This window comes from Nipponia nippon, unplaced genomic scaffold, assembly GCF_047370975.1.
Source record: "Nipponia nippon isolate SJK-2023a ecotype South Korea unplaced genomic scaffold, ASM4737097v1 scaffold_19, whole genome shotgun sequence".
NCBI lineage: Eukaryota > Metazoa > Chordata > Aves > Pelecaniformes > Threskiornithidae > Nipponia > Nipponia nippon.
This window is the reverse complement of record NW_028262335.1, coordinates 8,827,310-8,844,788: the sequence shown is the minus strand read 5'-3', so window position 1 is coordinate 8,844,788 and position 17,479 is coordinate 8,827,310. Positions and strand designations below refer to the sequence as shown.

At 52.8% G+C, this 17,479-nt stretch overlaps 1 long non-coding RNA gene across 1 annotated transcript; it reads left to right on the top strand.

Moving 5' to 3' along the window:
• The first annotated feature begins 9,371 nt into the window (after window positions 1-9,371).
• LOC148056039 (uncharacterized) lies at window positions 9,372-17,479 on the top strand. Its single transcript, XR_015704306.1, has 5 exons — window positions 9,372-9,441; window positions 9,744-9,848; window positions 10,206-10,342; window positions 14,626-14,697; window positions 14,981-17,479. It is a non-coding gene; the product is annotated as an uncharacterized LOC148056039 (long non-coding RNA).

Here is a 17,479-nt window from a genome sequence, read left to right as displayed (position 1 = left end):
TCCACACCCTTTCTTCCCGAGAGATCTAGCCAATGACTGCGGGGTGGAGAAAGCCCACAGGCGGTACCACCGGTGAGATGCGAAATACCTATAGGTCCTAGTTCCCTGGCTGGCAAGGGCAAAGTTTCCAGCAGTACTTTGGATTCAGCCCCTGACCCCGGGCAGCGTGGTGCTGCTTCAAAACACCCGAAACGGCCTCGCGACGGGACCGTCGTGCCCTCCCGGCAGAAACGAGTCCGGCTCAGTTTTCATGCTGGCTGTCGCCGTGCCCTTCTGCCGAGCCGCGGCTTCACAGGGACGGGCTGCTTTTCCTCTGGGCTTCTGCGTGCTGCTACTGCTGGGCCTGTCACCGCGGAGCCTGAGCAGCGGACGGAGCGATCCGGTTATTTATAGCCTGGAAAGGATGTCGAGAGCCTCGGAGACGAGGCTGGGGATGAAAACAATCCAAGTCTGGCCTCCCTGACAGCCAAAGTCATAGTTCCCCTTAGTGACCAAGATTCTGATTCCTCAGGCCGCCGCGGGAGCACCACGCTGCTCCTGCCCGCAGCGCCTGCGGGTGCTGCTCCGCCGGGCGAGGACTGGCGCGCGCGGTGCAGGACGCGGCACAGAGCCAGCCTGGCGGCTGTCAGGATCCTCACCACCGCGACTCGCTCATCACAACGTGGGCTGGAGATGGGAGATCTGTTTTTCCTGGTTAATAAGGTTTATTTTTGTTCCGAATGAATAATACATAATTAGTGTCAAAATAAATTACAGTCCTTCCATTATAAACCACTTTGCTGTTCTGTATCTTCTCCTCTCCCTGTCTTTCTGCTTCTTTCAACTATCTTTCTTTCTCTTTGGCTTCTTCTCTCTCTTTAAAGCTCCTTCTTCCTCTTGTCACCATCACACCATTCATTTTCACAGCAGCAGAACAGAATATAAATTCGATGCCTTAGGGCTCAGCAAAGTTAAGAGCATGTTGCGTTAGGAAGCGCGCTGATTGGTCTGAATTATGTAAGAGCAAACCAAAGCGGCTGGGAATTCACTCATTTGATATAAACAATAATAATATAAAAATCTAAATGCCTGCATTTTTCAGCTGTGCTGGGTTCCCAGGTTAAGGGAGGGAGCAGGGCTGGGTGCCCACTCCCGCCCGGAGTCTGCCCGAGTTCTGGGTCCCCCGTGGGTGGGAAGTGCGGGCGCACGGGCAGCTGCGACGGCGTCTTAGAGCCGTGCCCCAGTTCTGCCCTGTGTCCACTGCTGCCGCTCGCATCCCCGCCGCTCTTCACGCCGTCCGGGATACAGAAACCCTTTCTGGAGGGGGGACCTCCCGGCTTCCCAGCAGCAGCTCAGCCCTGCGCGGGGGGACGCACCTTCCCCGCTCGCAGCACGCCCATCGCCGCCCGCCAGCGAGAAGGGCCCCGCCACCGTTTCGGCTGCTCGTGCCAACAGCATCACCCTCCCTGGGCACCGGGCTCGCCGGGGCAGGAGGGACCTGCTGCCACTCCCCCGGGGGAGCCAGGGCACGGCAGCCTTCAGCCGGAGCCTGACCGCTCCGCCCCGACAGCAAACGGCCAGCTCCAATATGCATAATTTAACAGAGAATATTGTATTTCAGACTCCTTCCTAAGATGCCTGGAGAAGGTGACTCAGGTGAAGTGCTGCAGGCTTTGAGATTGGATTGCTGCATTGCTTTCTCTTGCTAAAGAGCAAAATGGCTGTATTTTTCTTTATTCCATCATTAGAAAAAGAAGCAGCTTCATAAAATATTTATATTTCTAAAAATAATTGATTTCCTTTTAAGACCCTTGAAGTGAAACCGTATGATGGTGTAAGTGCTGTCTGGGTCATATTCCAAAGAGTAAAAACCGTAATGAAACAGCCAGTACCAGCCACTTCAGAGGGAAGACTGATGGCTTTATTTAATTACTTTACACAATACAGACTTTGCTTCTCAGTCTCAAACAATGAGAAATCCTCTGAATCTCCACAACCCAAGGCTCCGGGCAGCTGCGGTTCCTGCTGGAGCTGCCGAGGCGCGCGGGGCTGCGGCGGCTCTTGGAGGGTGGGAATGGGGGAAGAGCAGCCCGGGAATTCGGGGGTCCGAGGGAATGATTCCCTTTAGGTACTCTGAAGTTTCTTCAAGTTTCCCCAACATTAAGCCACGGTTGGCAGACCGCCAGGTGGAAGGTGGTGCTTGCAGCCTCTGGGAGAGCAGCAACAGCACACAAACACTCAAACACAAATATTTCCTCTGAAAAGGAAGGGCTTGCAAGGGTGGGCAGGCTGCGTTTGCCTCACCTCATTTTTTAAGAAACGCCAATCTGCACAGGTCAGCAGGGAGGAAGAGCAGTCCCGGTGCTCCGCACTTCTGCTCTGGCAAGCGGCGATCCCCGCCAGGTGCACACGGAAAACCACGGGATGCATAAGGCCTGCCGAGCTAAAACGGGATGGGAGCAGGCTCGCCGGGGGCAGAGAGGTCTTGGCTTTGCTCTCCATCACCTTACTATGAACTTCCCATGAACAACGCCTTTTCACCTACGAGTTTTCTAAACAGGCACTTGGTCATGCACCAGGGTAGTTGCCCTTGTTCTTTTGTACGCCATAAAATAAGGCATATCGTGACCTTTCCTGAAAGAGAAAGACAATCCTAGTTTGATAAATTCCAGGGAACAACGCGCATCTCATTCACTTTTATTACCCTTGTCGTAAGGTTACAGAAATGCTGTTTCAGATTATTGCATTTAACCTGCTGCCAGCCCCCACAGTAAATTAGCAGCCGCTGCCTGCGCCTTTGCACTCGGCAGGGGCTTGGGCAGGCAGCTCCCCGCCGGAGCTCCCGGGCAGCCCGCGTCCGCGGAGAAAGACACGGTGGAGGAATCCCCCGTTGTTTCAACCTCACGTGCAATTCATGCCAGTAAATCTCCTTCAGGACGTGAGTATATCACAGCCGCCTGTTTCACAGGCGTGATGCTTCTGCCTTCACGAGGTGCAAACCCAGCCAGGGAAATATCTCCCGGGTTGCTTTGTGCCAACAGCTGAGTCATTTAAATGGTGGGATTTATACAGGCAGGAACAAATTGGACACCTGCGCTGAGAAAGCTGAGTTAAAGCCAAAATAAAAATCAGCCCCCGATTGTTCAGAGAGGGCTCCGCTATTATGCATCAAGGGCATTGTCTTCGGCAAGACCATTCATTTTCTGAGCTCGTCCTCAGGATGCCACGGGAGAAAAGCGGCACCATCTTTCTCAAATTCTTGTCAATTGTTCAAGATGATGGCGTGTACATAAAAATCCTATAAATTCCAGCACGTTTCAGCTTTGCTGTTTAAGAATCAGGCCTTAACAATATGGTAAGGGATAAAGGTTTAAAACACAGGCGTTATCTAACATAAAGCGCTTGCTGCCGTGGAGTGTGGAGGCAGATGGGTTTGCAAGCCGCAGGCGGCGGTGGGCGCAGCCGCGCTGGCTGGCTTTGGGATGGCTGCAAAGGGGCGCATTGGTCACGACTGGAGGGCGCAGCCCCTTCCCTGCCGCCTGCCCGCTCCTGGGCTCGGCAGGACGCTGGCACAGCAGCCAGCACCGAGGGAGGAGTTGTCCATGTAGCGCCGTGGCCAGGCAGTGCACAAAGGACTCATCTGCGGCAACGGTGCTGCGGCTGAACGGGAACAAACTGAAAACAGAGTTATGCTGGACCATGGCGCTATGAATTCCTAATTCCTCTGCCTGGGCCGCGGAGTGCAGCTCGGCGGAGAAACGCTAATGACAGAGTCTTGCTCAGAAGAAACAAAACGTGAGTGCAAAGAGCCGAGGGTATGGGCGTTGATTCCCCCGCAGCAGCGGAGCCGGTGTGAGCAGGCTGGAGGGTCCCGCCTGGGGCGGGGGGTGACGGTGCCGCGGGGAGCTGGGGTCTCTGGGGTCTTGTGCTTCCAAGGCACAACGGCTTCACCCAGCTGTGTACCCCACACTCGGGATCCTCGCTTCCCTTTTAATCGTACTTCAAAACCAGGGTAACGACTTAAAAGTAAGCAAAGGAAGCAGCCAACAAAGACATAAGGGCTTGTTTGATCTTTCTCTGAAAGGAGATTAGGAATCAATTCATAATAGAGAATGTGTAAGTGAGAGTGCTGGAAGGAAAAGCCAGAAAAGAGCTGGGACCAGCCGCAGGTGGGAAGTTTGTGCTCCCAGGACGCGCTTGGCACCCAAAGGGCAGCGGCTGAGCGGGCAGCACAGCCAGCGAGCACCTCCATCACCCGCCCCCGGCACACGGCCTCGCCGGCCACGCGCCCTCGCAGTGCCGAGGGGCTCAGCAGCATGAAGGCTTTGGCGAAACTGGAATCGTCCGGCACTGTGAGGCGTCCAAATCCTCTCACAGGGATGCCGATTCCTGCAGAGACGCGGGGTGGTGCTGCCCGCATCTCCCCGCCAGCCCATGCGGAAGCCCCAGGTGCTTTTCGGGGTGGCTGGAGGGGAGCTGGTGCTAACCAGGATGCATAGGAGTTGCCAGCTCTGGTCCCAGCTCCTCAGCTGTACAACAGTCTTCATAAACCGAGATCGACAGGCGAGTGCGTGGCTATGGTCGCACATGAGTTCGCTTTCCCTGATTCTCCCTGGATGGCATGTGCAGGCAGGGAAATCCGTGAGGATGAGGCCAAGAGCCCCCATGCTGGGGTGGGGGCCATGCCCGCCGGCAGGCATGCCCATGCTGCAGGCGCCTTCCCGAAGCTGCTTCAACAGGGGTCGGGTCTGTGTGGAGGAGGAGGAGGAGGAGGAGGAGGAGGAGGAGGAGGAGGAGGAGGAGGAGGAGGAGGAGGAGGAGGAGGAGAGTAAAGCCCACGTAATGTTGATTCTCGCTCGCGCCTGGCAGGCTGCGGGCACAGGCCGGTAGGGAAGCAGCGTAATTACCCCCGGCCGTCCCCAGTGCATGTTCCCCTCGAAAGCTTCTCACTGGCTTTCCTGTCTCGAGCAAGCGCGAGCCTCAAGTGCTGCCTGGGGTTAGGCTTTTTAGTGCCAGGATTTAGAAGAATGAAATCTAAAAGCTGGCATGAGGCATGAAGTGAAGTTGCTGCCTACAATAATAACAGCATATTTTGGTAGCTGAATTGAATATGACCCCTCTTATGCAGCAGGTCAGCAAATAAATCAAGGGATTAATTGCTGCTGTCAATATATATCTCAGCAGATTCCAAACATTTACAAATGTGAGCTTAGCACTGCAGTCGCAATGCCGAAGCTGGCGTGCCTGGGCCTGGCACCGGTGGCTGGTCCTGCTGCACCTCGCACTGAGCGGCGATAGCGACGACGTCTGGGTCATTCTGCTTTGCTTCCAGCTCGATGCTCTGCACAGTGACTCCTGCCTCTTGCAGAGCTGGCTGTTGTCAAACCATGGTTTCCACAAGCTGGTTTTGGGCCTGGACGGTGCTCACCGCTCACTGCACGCCCAGCGGCCCCGCGGCACATCCCAGCTCTGTGCCCGCAGCACCGCAGTGGCCGTCCCCATGTCACCCTGCTAATAACAGCGCTTTCAGAAGGGGGTTGCTAATAATCCCAGCACACTTCTTCTCACGCTCTCCTCTGCTGGCAAACCCTGCCAGCAGCCTCAGCTGCTGCGTAAGAAGCAGTAAAAGAGCAAAAATGGCTCAGCTGTGTGCTGTGAGCTGAGCTGCAGGCTGAGGAACAAGGAAACTGTGCAAGGAGGCCGGAGGGGCGCTGGGGGCTGGAGCTGGCAGAGCTGCGCGCGGGGCGGTGGCTTGCTCCGCGCAGAAGGAAGGGCTCCGCTCCGCTGGCAGCCCAGCAAAGGCATCGTCCCCGCCACCGCGAGCCGGCCTCAGCAGGGAGAGGGACAGCAGCGAGCCCGAAGATGGGGTGCAGCCTGGAGAGGGCTGCTGCTTTCACGAGCCCAGGCGCGCCGACTGTTTCACTTCATTATTTTAATTCTGCATCTTAGATTTTACTGCTAATAGAGCAAAACATTATTGAACTGGAAATGTCATTTAATTATTTTTTAAAAAATAGACTCTGGAAGGTCAGTAAATGGAAATACCAGTGAACACAGACCGCGTTGCTAGCCTTACAGCAACAAATGTGCCCTCCGCTCTCAGGGCAAGTCAGCTGTGACTTGATCTAGCCACTAGGCTGCAAATTATTCATGTCCTCTGATGACCATCGTCAAGAAATCATAAGCCCTTCTGCTCCTGAAAGAGCTTCGAGATAGATATAACGACCTATTTATATTCATGCATTCATCATAGAGATTATTAATTAATATGTTTTATTGGTTTTGTTAAAATCGTCTGTACTAATTTTAGGGAGGATTTTAGCAATATCATTGCATTAAGTGCAAATAACCTGGAACTAAGGGATTGTTTTTGTGAATGTGGATATTAATGCCTCTCCTGGAAACGCTCTGCGGCGGGGGGGAGGGAAGGCATTAATGGTCCCATTACACTGTATTACACAAATGGCATGTTTCGCTCATGGAGGGGATTTAATGGCTTGGTGCAATAACAGTCTAAAAGCTGGCAAGGGTAAGATAATGGACTGTAAAAAATATATGTTTATTGACACTTTCCCTCATTGTTTGGATTTCTGCAGGGCTGAACCTCCTCGGCAAGCTGCGCGACGCTGCGCGGGAAGGTGCCTGTGCGGGACGCAACCCTCCTCCGGCGGCTGGGGCGGGAGGCAGGGGGCCTGGCCCATGGCCCCTGCGACCTGCACTTGCCGGCCATGATCTGGCCAGGAAGCACCAGCAAACTCCCCACGTAGCGCTGGGCGCTGCGACAAGTCCCCGCTACCTGAAGCCAGATGGGCACAGCCCACGAGCCGGGGTCACGGCTCAGCCCCCTGCGCCAGCGCATGGTGCCGGAGGCGTGAGGGGGGCTCGCCCGTCTCCCGCAGGAGGGGCAGGTCCTGATCCCGCTTTCCGCTCCCCTGCGTGCCCGGGGAGGCGAGAGGCAGCCCCAGCCCCATGGGCAGCTGAAAGCTGGCCCCTTCTGCACTTGCCTGCAAGTGGCAGCTGACGCCAAGGAGAGGCAACCCACAGAAATATGTCAAATTAGTGTTCCAGCACAATGCACAGGCTTTAAACACAAACTTTGTGAAGAGAGGCTGACATCGGTGTCGGTCTGCAGGTCCTCAGCGTCATTTGATCATCTGCCTAACAAAACACTGAGCCCTCCCAAAGACACACTGCTGCAGGCAGAGAAATAAAATCCCCACTAAAGATGCTACGATATGGAATAATATCATTTCTCGTTCCACAATGAGATGGCACGATTTGGCCCCTGAAGCCTAAGATGCATTTTTCAGACGTACTCAGAATGTCTTTTTATTTTAAGTATTCACACCCGGGCTGCATTCCCACGGAGACGCAGGGCTCTGCTCCACAGCCCTTCCCTGGCTGTGGCAGCTCCAGTCCCTGGGAGGCGTGGGGCCAACAGCGGGCCGCAGGGCACCGCTGGCCACGGCAGCGGAGCGCCGGAGCTGCCCGGAGCTGCGCGGTGTGAAAACAAACCGAGGGGTGGGAGACGTCTGCGGAGACCCAAGGCAGTTAGTGATACGGCACTTGTGATAATTGTTCTGCTTGGAATCTCATGCACTGGTAATTATTACTCTCCTAATTTCATTATTCACTATTGTGATAGGTAGCTTCACCTCTCTCTATTCCTCTCTCTCATACAAACCTCTTATTAGCATTCCCTGCAATGAAACTATTCCCCATCCTACAGCTGAAACAAGCCAAGAGCAGGCTGGTGCACAAGATCATCGTGCTATAGTTGCCTTTCTGCGGCTCCCGTCTTCACCGCACCGAAGCGGTGTCACGGGAGGGTGGTGCGGGGCCACGGTGCAGCTTCCCGACGAGCTGCGGGACAGGCGCCCTTTCCCGGGGGAGCACGGCAGGGGAACCCCTCCTGTCGCACAGGCCTCTGCTCCAGACCACACGAAGCTGTTCGACGAGGGCTGTTTGATCTGCTTCCAAAAAAAAAAAAAGGAAAACTTCCACTTAGCCTTTCTTACGATCCATAAAACGCTGCTGGAGGCAGAGACAGCTGCTGATATAAAAAAGTTACAGTTGGTAAAGAGAACTTATTGCAGTTGTACGGGATGCCTGTGACTGTGCAAGCGCTGGGCTGCTAATGCAGAAATAAAGCACGGTTGCCGCGCCGGTTGCCGTCCCTGTTCCCCCGAGTGCCGGCAGGTCCAGGGGGCTCAGGACAGCATCGGCACCTGTGGCTTTCCGATCCCCTCGCCATCTTGCCGTGCACTGATGTTGCGGAGGGAGTGGGAGTGCACTTCACTCGTAAGAGAGAAGCAAAAAAAAAAAAACAACTTTATTGATATAAACCAGTGAGTAAACAAAAAGTTCAATGGTAAATGCGACGGTAGTTTAACAAGGTTCGATGGCAAGGTACACTTGATTAGTCACTGCACAGAGGACAGGGTCAGACCAACCTCTCAGGGGGACCCTCCCGGTGAGTGCCGAGGTTCAGAGAGGGGCCCTTTGCTTTCCAAACTCCTCCTCAGAGAGGAGCGCAGGTGCGGCCAGATCCAATCCCAGTCCCAGGCTTGCTCAGCGGTTTATGGCTAAGGGATTATATATGTGCAATGAATCCTTTATATCACTTAGCTAAGATTTCGAAGTTCAGCATGCTATTAGTCACTTACTGAAGATCTGTTGTGGCAAGGAATCTCAGCCTCGAGGAAGGACCTGGAGAGGTGTCCCTGCTCAAGGAAGATCCCGGCGTGCAGCCCGCTGCTGCACAGGAGCTCAGCGGGCTTTTGGGCTGCTCGCTGTTCGGGGGGTAAGACGATTAACTCACAGTCATATTTACATACCGACTGCACGTGTTGGTTTCTTGCAAATTTGGCTTGAGCCGGACACTGACCAGCACCGCGGTTAGGTGGACACATTGCCATAAATTAGCCCTTGGCTGTTGTGGTGTTATCTGTCTGCCCCGAATCCCCTTTGAGCTGGGTGCATCCGTCACGACCGGCACTGGTGGTTAGCGCTGGGGCAGGGTTATGGGAGAAAGTCAAGTGTGCGTGTGGGAGCGCACGGCCACAGCGGGGCAAGGGATGCCATGCGCGGGAGCCGGTGCCGTTGGCGTGGTCGGCACAGCACGGAATGTCTGTTGCAAGGGAAGGGCTGGCACGCGGAGGTCTAAGTGAGATAGCCAACTGCTCCACCTGGCCACATACCTGAGCAGCTGGGTGCGCAGCCTTTACATCCCACCCTGCCTGCAAAGGTCAGAGCAGGAGAGGGTTAATGGAGGTACCAGAGCAGCCTAATTAACCGCAGGTGCAAGGTTATAAAAAGCTGCAGGTGGGAGGAAGGGCTCTAGAGCTCTGCCTGCCCCAGTGCTGGAGGAGGAGGAAGGGGGGGGGGGGTAGGCGGGCTGCGTGGGTGCTGCTGGCGTGGAGGCTGAAGGAGCACCCCACCACCCACCGGAGCAGGCTGGAGGTGAGGCTGGGCAGGGGGCAGCCGGGGCCTGGGCGGGCTGCATGCAGCTCAGAAAGGGAGTCCCTGCCGCCCTCCCCATTCAAACCAGGAAAGCCAGCAGCCCCCCAGTTCTTATCCATGATCCATCACTTTGTTTTGCCTCCTGCAAACTTGAGGGGGGTGGGAGGTGTAAGGTGGGAGGAGGGAGGGGACGTGTGGAAGACTAATTGCAGTTATGCCTTGGGACTGTGGGTGCTGCAAGCATTTGAGATGGAGAAAAGTAATTTTCAACTGCAAATTGGTAACTGGATCCTTAATGTTAGCTTTGCAGTTCCAGAAAACACAGCAACCTGTTGTAACGCCTCGCCACGCAGCGCTGGGACGCGGCCAGCCAGGCAGGGAGCAGCACAAGCCCACGCAGCAGCCAGGCCAGTGCTCCTGCCACGATGCACCCGCGATGATGCTGGCAGGGGGCTCGTGATGCTCGCAGAGGGTTTGATGCAACTGTTTAACAGCAGTGTTTAAAAAGAGGAGTTGCCATGGCAACTGCCACCCGGGTTTTTTTGCAGATCGGTACAGGGAAATGCTTGTGCTGTGTGTGCCCAGCCACAGCACAGCGGTCCCGCTCCTCTGCCCCGAGGCAGCCCGCAGCGCCCGCTCCCCTCTGCGGGCACGCGTGTGGTGGCTGTTCTCGGGGGGCCCATGCCCCAGAGGGTCCCGCAGCTCCGGGCACGCCATGCTCTTGCACGAGCTGCGGTTTCCTCTAGCAAACGCTTGCCTTCCAGGCTCCCGACGATGGGCACAGCGGGCAGGAGCTGTCGCTCTTGGTTAAGCAGGGACCTGCCGCTGCGTTGCCCAAGAACAGCCTGGTGCAGGGATGACCAGCAGCTGCCCGGAGCACAGGGCATGTGTCACCAGGGAGGTAACTGCTCGTTTCCCACTCGTAATTACCTTGCATGCTGGCTCAATAGCTTAGTTGCTAACTAAGACTAGATCTTTGGTAGTAATAAAAACAGTCCCTTGGTGGGTGGGGTTTTTGGCATTTCATCTCAGTTCCAAAATGAATAATTTATACAAGCCTTTATTGGAGCCCAGAGTTATACAATAAATGTTCCATGCAAACACGCTCACATAGTTCAATGTTAATATCTCTCCAGTGAATTTCCCTGGCAGGCCAAGCCAGTCTGGGATTGCCACATTGCTTATTTACGTAAAATATCATAATCTCACTTTTATTTGCATTTCTGAAGTGCCATTAGGGTGATTTGGAGCATATGAGCCCAGCCAGTTGATTGCAGCTGCAGCTCCTGCTCCAGGGTGGGAAATGACTTTCAGGGCTCCAAGGCGAGACGTGGCCAAGAGCAGAAATAGGTTTTGGCAGTTGGGCGCTGCGGGAACGCAGAGCCCGGGGGGTAAACGCCAGGGCACGGGAGATGAGCATTTGGGTGTTTGCAAGGGGCGGTGTGTTTGTATGGGGCTGAGCAGATGGAGATGGGAACAGCGCGTGTCACTGGGAGCTGCTGAGCTCCAGCCTGAGCCCACGCTCCTGTCTTGCTTGGGGCAGCAAAGCCTTTTGGGCACTTTAAATCCAAAGCAGTTCTTGCAGGAGAAGGGCGGCAGCTTTCGGCAGCAATAGCTGGGCTGCACCCCCACCCCTCCCCAAACCAGCATGCTCTTTAGGCATTTCTCCCTTTCTCAGTTAGGTGAAATTATACCCATCTAAAATGATTTCATTGCTTAAATCCCAACTGTAGCCTCCAGAGACTAATTACCTCCTTCCTGCATTTGCATCGTTTACATTCAAGTCAGTTTAAGGGAGATGTGATGTTTTGGAAGGAGATGTGAAACTGAGAGGCAAAAATGTTCTAAGAAGTAAACAGCTTGGAAGAAAGATGCGAGAAGACACCCATGGGGAGTGCAGCCATTTTGAGATGGGCTCGATCCTCCTTCCCATCAGGACCGGGACAGGGGAGGCGGCGGAGGGAAGGTGTCCCTCAAATGAGCACTTGCCAGCGTGTCACCTGCAGAAGAGGAGTCTCCAGCAGGAACGGAGGCGTGCGGCTTGTGCTCCTCCACATCCTCTTCAGAAAGAAATGACAAGCACCAGCTCGGTGATACTGTGCCTGTCTGAATCCAGATGTCTGGCTCCCATACAGATTTGTGCTGCTTTCTGCTGCTCACAGCAGAGAGGCAGCTTTAAGACAGGCAAAAATTATTTCCAAGTTGTTGCTTTGTGCACTGTTTTCTTCAGCCAAGCTAACTGCTGCTGGGGCTTTCTGGTGCTCTTGGGGTGATCTGAGGCTCTCTTTAAAGCTCAGGTTTGTGCAGCCACGGGTCTCAGTGATGGAGTGGAGGGAATGCTCTCCTTGCAGCCCGGGTGCCTACTGACACGTCTTCTGCTTCGCTCTGCTCCAAAACAGGACATGGAAATGATTTTCCAGGCGTCTGCGCCTGCCACTCAAACCTCCTCACTTCATCATTTTAAGCACGCTCTCATCTGCTCTTCTTCCATCCCTGCACGCTCCACCTGGGGCTGATGATCCCGTTCAGCTCACGCTGCCAGGAGCGCCGGCTCCGCAGAGCGGAGGCGGTGGGATGTCCCCTGCGCCGTGGCTGGGTGGCCAGCAGCCCTCCTGGGACTCGCAGCAGCTCGTGCTGCCTGCTGCCTATAGTGCCTCTCTGGGGAATAAGAACTTAAAATGTCGCAGGTGAGCTCAACAGGAGAGTTTCTAAAGAAAAGCAGTAAGGGTTGTTTGAGAAAATTAATTGAATTCATTTGACAACTACTTGCAGATCTAGGGAGCAAGTGCATATATCCCAGGAAGAATGGCTTCAAAGAAAGCCTATTGTGGCTGCTGTCACTTGTTCTGCTCCTTTTTCATTTTTTTTTTCTCTTGAAACTGATATGAGCTGGAGAGCTAGTGAAAGAGGACTTCATTTCATCCAAAAGCAAACTCAGCGGCACCTGGCGTATTCTGGAGGATCTCAACAGGCCTCCATTGTCTGGCCGTGCTGCTGCCTGGGCAAATATAGCACACAGCCAGTAGGCTGCTTTACCAGGAGCGCTGCGATTTCAGGAGAGCTATAAATTTATATTCCCCTGTAATTGCAATAGCATACCTTAGTGCTGTTGCTGTAGCAAGAAGGTAGTTCTCCCCAGCGCACCGGGGACTTGGTGAAGATGCTGGCACAAACAGGATAATGCATGTTAGATAACGCGTGTTTCACAGACTGAGCTTAAATATTGAAAGAGCAGCATCCCTGCATCAGAGGGGCTTGAAGTTATCTTAAATCTAGGGAACGTTTTCCCCTCTGCACACTGGGATTTGCGTGGGGACCTCACTTCAGCATTAATGGGATTTGTGAGTTTGGAACAGATCTTAATGCACCGCATCCCTCGTATCTCTTGTCTAAGTAAAATGAGTTTGAATTTTTCATCTTAATCGCAGACTTGTGATCTGGAATATAGACATTCTTGTACTGAAAAGCATCCGCTTTTAGATCTGTTCTTTGGGGTATACAACGGCAAAGGCACGTCCCCGGGTTCTGCTGCCTGTACGCTGCGTTCGGAGAGCTCAGCTGTATCCCAGCGGTGGTTCGCATTTCAGTAGCCAGAAAACCTCAGAAATGCCTCGTGGCTCCAGAAGGACTCCCCTTCGACGGACAAGCAAGACATTTTGTGCTATTATTTGCTACTTAGCTTGGAACGGTGTTTTCAGTCTGTGGCACGGGTATGTAAAAGCGGTCCCTGCTCCGAACAGTGAGGGTTGGGATGAAGCGAGTGGCCAGTGGGGAGCAGTGCCGGTGGCAGCAAGGCTGGGTGGCAGCAAGGCCGGGGGCTCCCCTTCCTCGCCCAGCCCCGGCCGGCTGGAGCGCTTCGGGCACTCCTACCGCTTGGGACCAGGCTTCCCGGGCCTTAACATCAAGCGACTGGTTTTGGCTATTGCTGCTACCCTGCTACTGGAGGAGCACTCTTTAAAGTTGCTGCTATAGTGGAATAAAAAGTTACCTCTAACCCTCTAGGGATTTGGCAAAGATGCTGGCACAACAATAGTTTGTAATGAGCTTTAAGACATATTAATGAAGAGAAGTATAATTATTATTACTGAGTTCAATTACAGCCCTTGGATTACAAATACTCTCCCACAATCCCTCAAGAAAGAAATGCATCTTGTCTCTGCAATTAAATAAACTGCATATCAAGGGGAGGGAAGAGGATTAAGCTACAGAAGAAAGAATTGCTTCAACTTGACTGTGGTGGCCCCTCTCATCCTCCCGACCAGCTATCTGTGCTTTGAGAAGACGGATCCCTGCTCAGCACAGCACAATGGCAATAAAAATATTCTTTGGGAAACCAGTGGTTGGCTTCCTTCCAAAGTCTTAGGCATCTGTAAGGCAGCAGTTGCCATGTTAGTAGAATCTAATAAACTCCTTCCTGAAAAATTTCTGCAAGTGCACACCTGTACATTTCTGTTTCCCAAAGATGCAACCTAGGCACTTCTTAAGGGGTTTTTCCTTCCCCGGTTACTGAGTGTGGAGACAAAACTGAGGAATTCGCATGTTTCCCGCAAAGGAGCGTGACCGAAAGCACAAAGTGGTAAGAAATGTGTAGCTGCAAATGCAGAGCACCGTCACGGGTCAAGCGCTGGGGAAGCCGCACATGGAGCACAGGGAGCTTGACCTTGACAACGCAGCAGTACAAACAACGCGCTCCCTGGAGAACAGTGAGATCTGGGGGCTGGAGTAGCGGCTAACGTGCCTTTGGGCTTTGGGGCTAGAGGAGCTTGCCTCTGGAGAGCTTTGAGGGAAGGAGAAGCCGGTGCTTAGCTGTGTGCTGAGCAATGAGGGGCACTGCGTTTCTTTCACTTGCCGTAAGAAATCCATTACCGAGAGGATCGCTCCGACGTGGATGCTGGACGGCAAAGGAGCAGGCTCCCTCCCGGGGCAGAGCAGCTCTGCTGGCTTTGGTGCTGGTGGAGAAGCCTGCTAGCGCCCAGGAGATGGTCGGGGCGGCCCGGAGAACAGCGCTGCTACCTTGGGAGGTGGCACTGCTCCTCCAGACCGGCCAGAGTGGGGTTCGGTGTGGCTCTACCATTTGCTGCTTTTAACCCTAAAACCTATCCTGAAACACTTCTGACATCAAAATGCGCAGAGTTAAGCATGAGAGCAGAAGTCCTTAGTGACGTTGTGGCTGTTTTTCTGCAGGATGTAAAGAAGCAAGGACAAGCCTCGGCAAGCGTATGAACAGGCACGGGGAGCGTGATGGCGGCGGTACGGGTAAGTCACCGGCTGCCTTTCTGAGCGCTGCCAAGGAGCTTGGTTTCTTCTCCTGTTAAGCAGGATGACACAATCACAGCCACGCATGTTGTAGTAGCTTCTCCTTAAACATCGCTATTGTCTGCAGGCAGAGCGGTTTGTCTGCCCGCACTAGTTGTCTCTGGAAATGACAGAGCTAACGCTTGTTTAAATTCTCTCAGAACCCACTACCTGAATACATTTCTTGTGCAGCCCGATCGTTGTTAAATCTTTCCTACCTAACCTGGTTTACACGCTGTTTCAGGGCTTGCTTTTGATCGCGCTGGCTGTAGGACACTTGTTCGTACCATGAACCCTACTGCTTTGTTCCTGCAAGCGTGCAACCCATGGGGAAACCTTTGTCCAAATAATCTCAGATTCCCCAAAGAGAGAGAGCTGCCGGCTTTGCTTTCTAGTTGAAGTGACAGCAAGGAGTATATAGATTTATTCTTCTATTCATTGGTGGCTTTCTATTAGCGTATCCTCACATCAAATCCAAGTGTCAAAATAACATCCCTGGGATGCTAGCTGTAGCTTCTGGCCACTAGACGGACACCTGAGGAACGGATATTTTTAGCTGTAAAGGATAACCAGCGAGGGTTATTTAGTGAGGAGACGACCCAGGACACATGGTAAGAAGAAACTGTAATGCACAAACTTTTACTAGGATCTGAGAGGACTGGAATTACAGCGGTCGCCTCTGACTGCTGCATCTCTGCCGTGTGTCAGGCAGCCCAGATCCTGCCGGTGTCCCCAAAGCAGAGCCATCGTCAGCACTGGGAACACCTGGCTATGGACGCTGCTTCCCACGATGGCTCAGCGATGCCGGACGGGCCCGTGGCACGGTGTGCTCAGGCAACCAATGTCCAAGTCAAGAAAGCAGTCCGCATTGCCACGCTCCTGCCCCGGGTGTGGAGAGAGGCGCGGAGAGGAAGATGCAGAAGTCAAGTTCCTAGCTATATGACAGCAGGCCTAGGTTTTATTTAATTTGGGCTCTGTTCAAGTATTAAGCACTATCAGTGCAGGCAGAAAAGAGCCCTAGAAACTCTCTGCTTGTGAAGGAGTTCTCAGCAGAAGCCTTTGTCCACTTCCATGATTAATCTGTCTCTGTCTGGAGTGCAGCTATTGCACACCAGGAAGGTGTCTGGACAGTTGCACTACATTTTCTTTACAGTATGCAAGCGGTGTGGACGGCAAGGCACACAGCCGACCCCGCACAGAGGTGGAAGATGACTTCAGTGCTGTGGCATTGTGTAACAGGGCTACTCCTGGAAAAAAAGTGCTTCAAAAGAGTCAGTACACAGGAGATCCACCAGCAATTTCTTGATGGAGGCATACTTGCATGTAGAAAATACTTAAGCAGATTGTAATGAAGATCTGGCTTCATTACTGGAGCCTCGTAGGGCTGATAACCGAGTCGCTCCTGTTGCACTGAAGTCCCCAGTTGGAATGAATGTGCAAACGCACGGCACTCTAGGACGCTGGAGCAGTTGTCTTAGCATGAATCCTGCCAATGGTACAATATTGCTTGCTGTTGCATGAACAGAACATGTCTCCTCTGATTGTTTTTTCCTGCTCTTTTGAGATAAATGCCGTCTGAGGATCCCCACTGGTAGAAGGTCTTCTCCAAGGTACAGTTACAGCTCTTTGCATGTAACCTCTGGCATTGGTAATGGAGGGTAAAAAAAAAAAAAAAATAGATCTAAGTGCTTTTTGGATGAAGCTTGCTCCTTTTCTGGAAGGAGCTTGTGAGATTTGACAAGAGACCGACCTCAGCGGCCTGTTCCACGGCCCAGCTCTAGAGCGTTTCAACTGTAATTATCCTTTTTTAATTTGGGGAGCTATCGAACTGTGATAACATTCCTGGAGTGGCTTAAACTCCCACTCCTGTAAGATACCAGGGAAAAAGATGCCTCTTGAGGAAAACACTGATGGCTTTCTGCTCTGCTGAGAAGGTGCTACCCAGCCCAGCCACCTTCTCCGTCTCAGGTTGGTGATCACCAGTGGGAACTGCACCTCTGCTCGGGCCAACTCTGTCCTCGGAGATACCGTTTGTCTGCCTCGCAACTGGTGATTCTTGGGAGCCAAGAATTAAATTGTTCAGCCTTTATAAACTGATGTATTGAATTATCACAAGATAAGTGACAGAAAATGAGCAAGAGTTAATTACATGACTGAGAGGGAGCGTATATACTCATCCAGGGAGCGGCACGCTTCCCCACCAGCTGCAGGCTCGGCCCGTGCTATTTTCGCATTGCTAGCAGGGACTGACTAATTCTGATGGGAGCAGAAAGAATTGCTGTTACCTGCAGACAAGAGAGGGAAGAAGATAATTCATTCCCATCCCAAAAGCAATCTCTGCAGGCAGGTTTTGAGACAGGTTTCCAGCCATCTCCCTTTGGAGACCACCGAGCAGGCTTTAAAGAATCCTTTATATTTTTAGCAGCAACATAATAGTGGTGGAAATTTAATAAACTTCACCATCAAATATTTATCCCATTACACTGGCTCAAGTAATTTAAGCTGCTGAAATCAACATTGTGGTTTTATTTTTAATGAGCCCCGTGTAAAACAGCCTCTTCTATCATTGTCAGGTGTGTACGCAAGAGAGTTGCATTTACTCAAAGCATTTTTAATCTTCCCAAAGAAACAATGTTAAATAATGTACAACATTTACCAAAATGTTACCTGTCACTGGTAGAAAATCTAGCTAGGAGTAGGCGAGCCTGATGTTTACTGGCACTTAGGCCAGAGGAAAAGCATA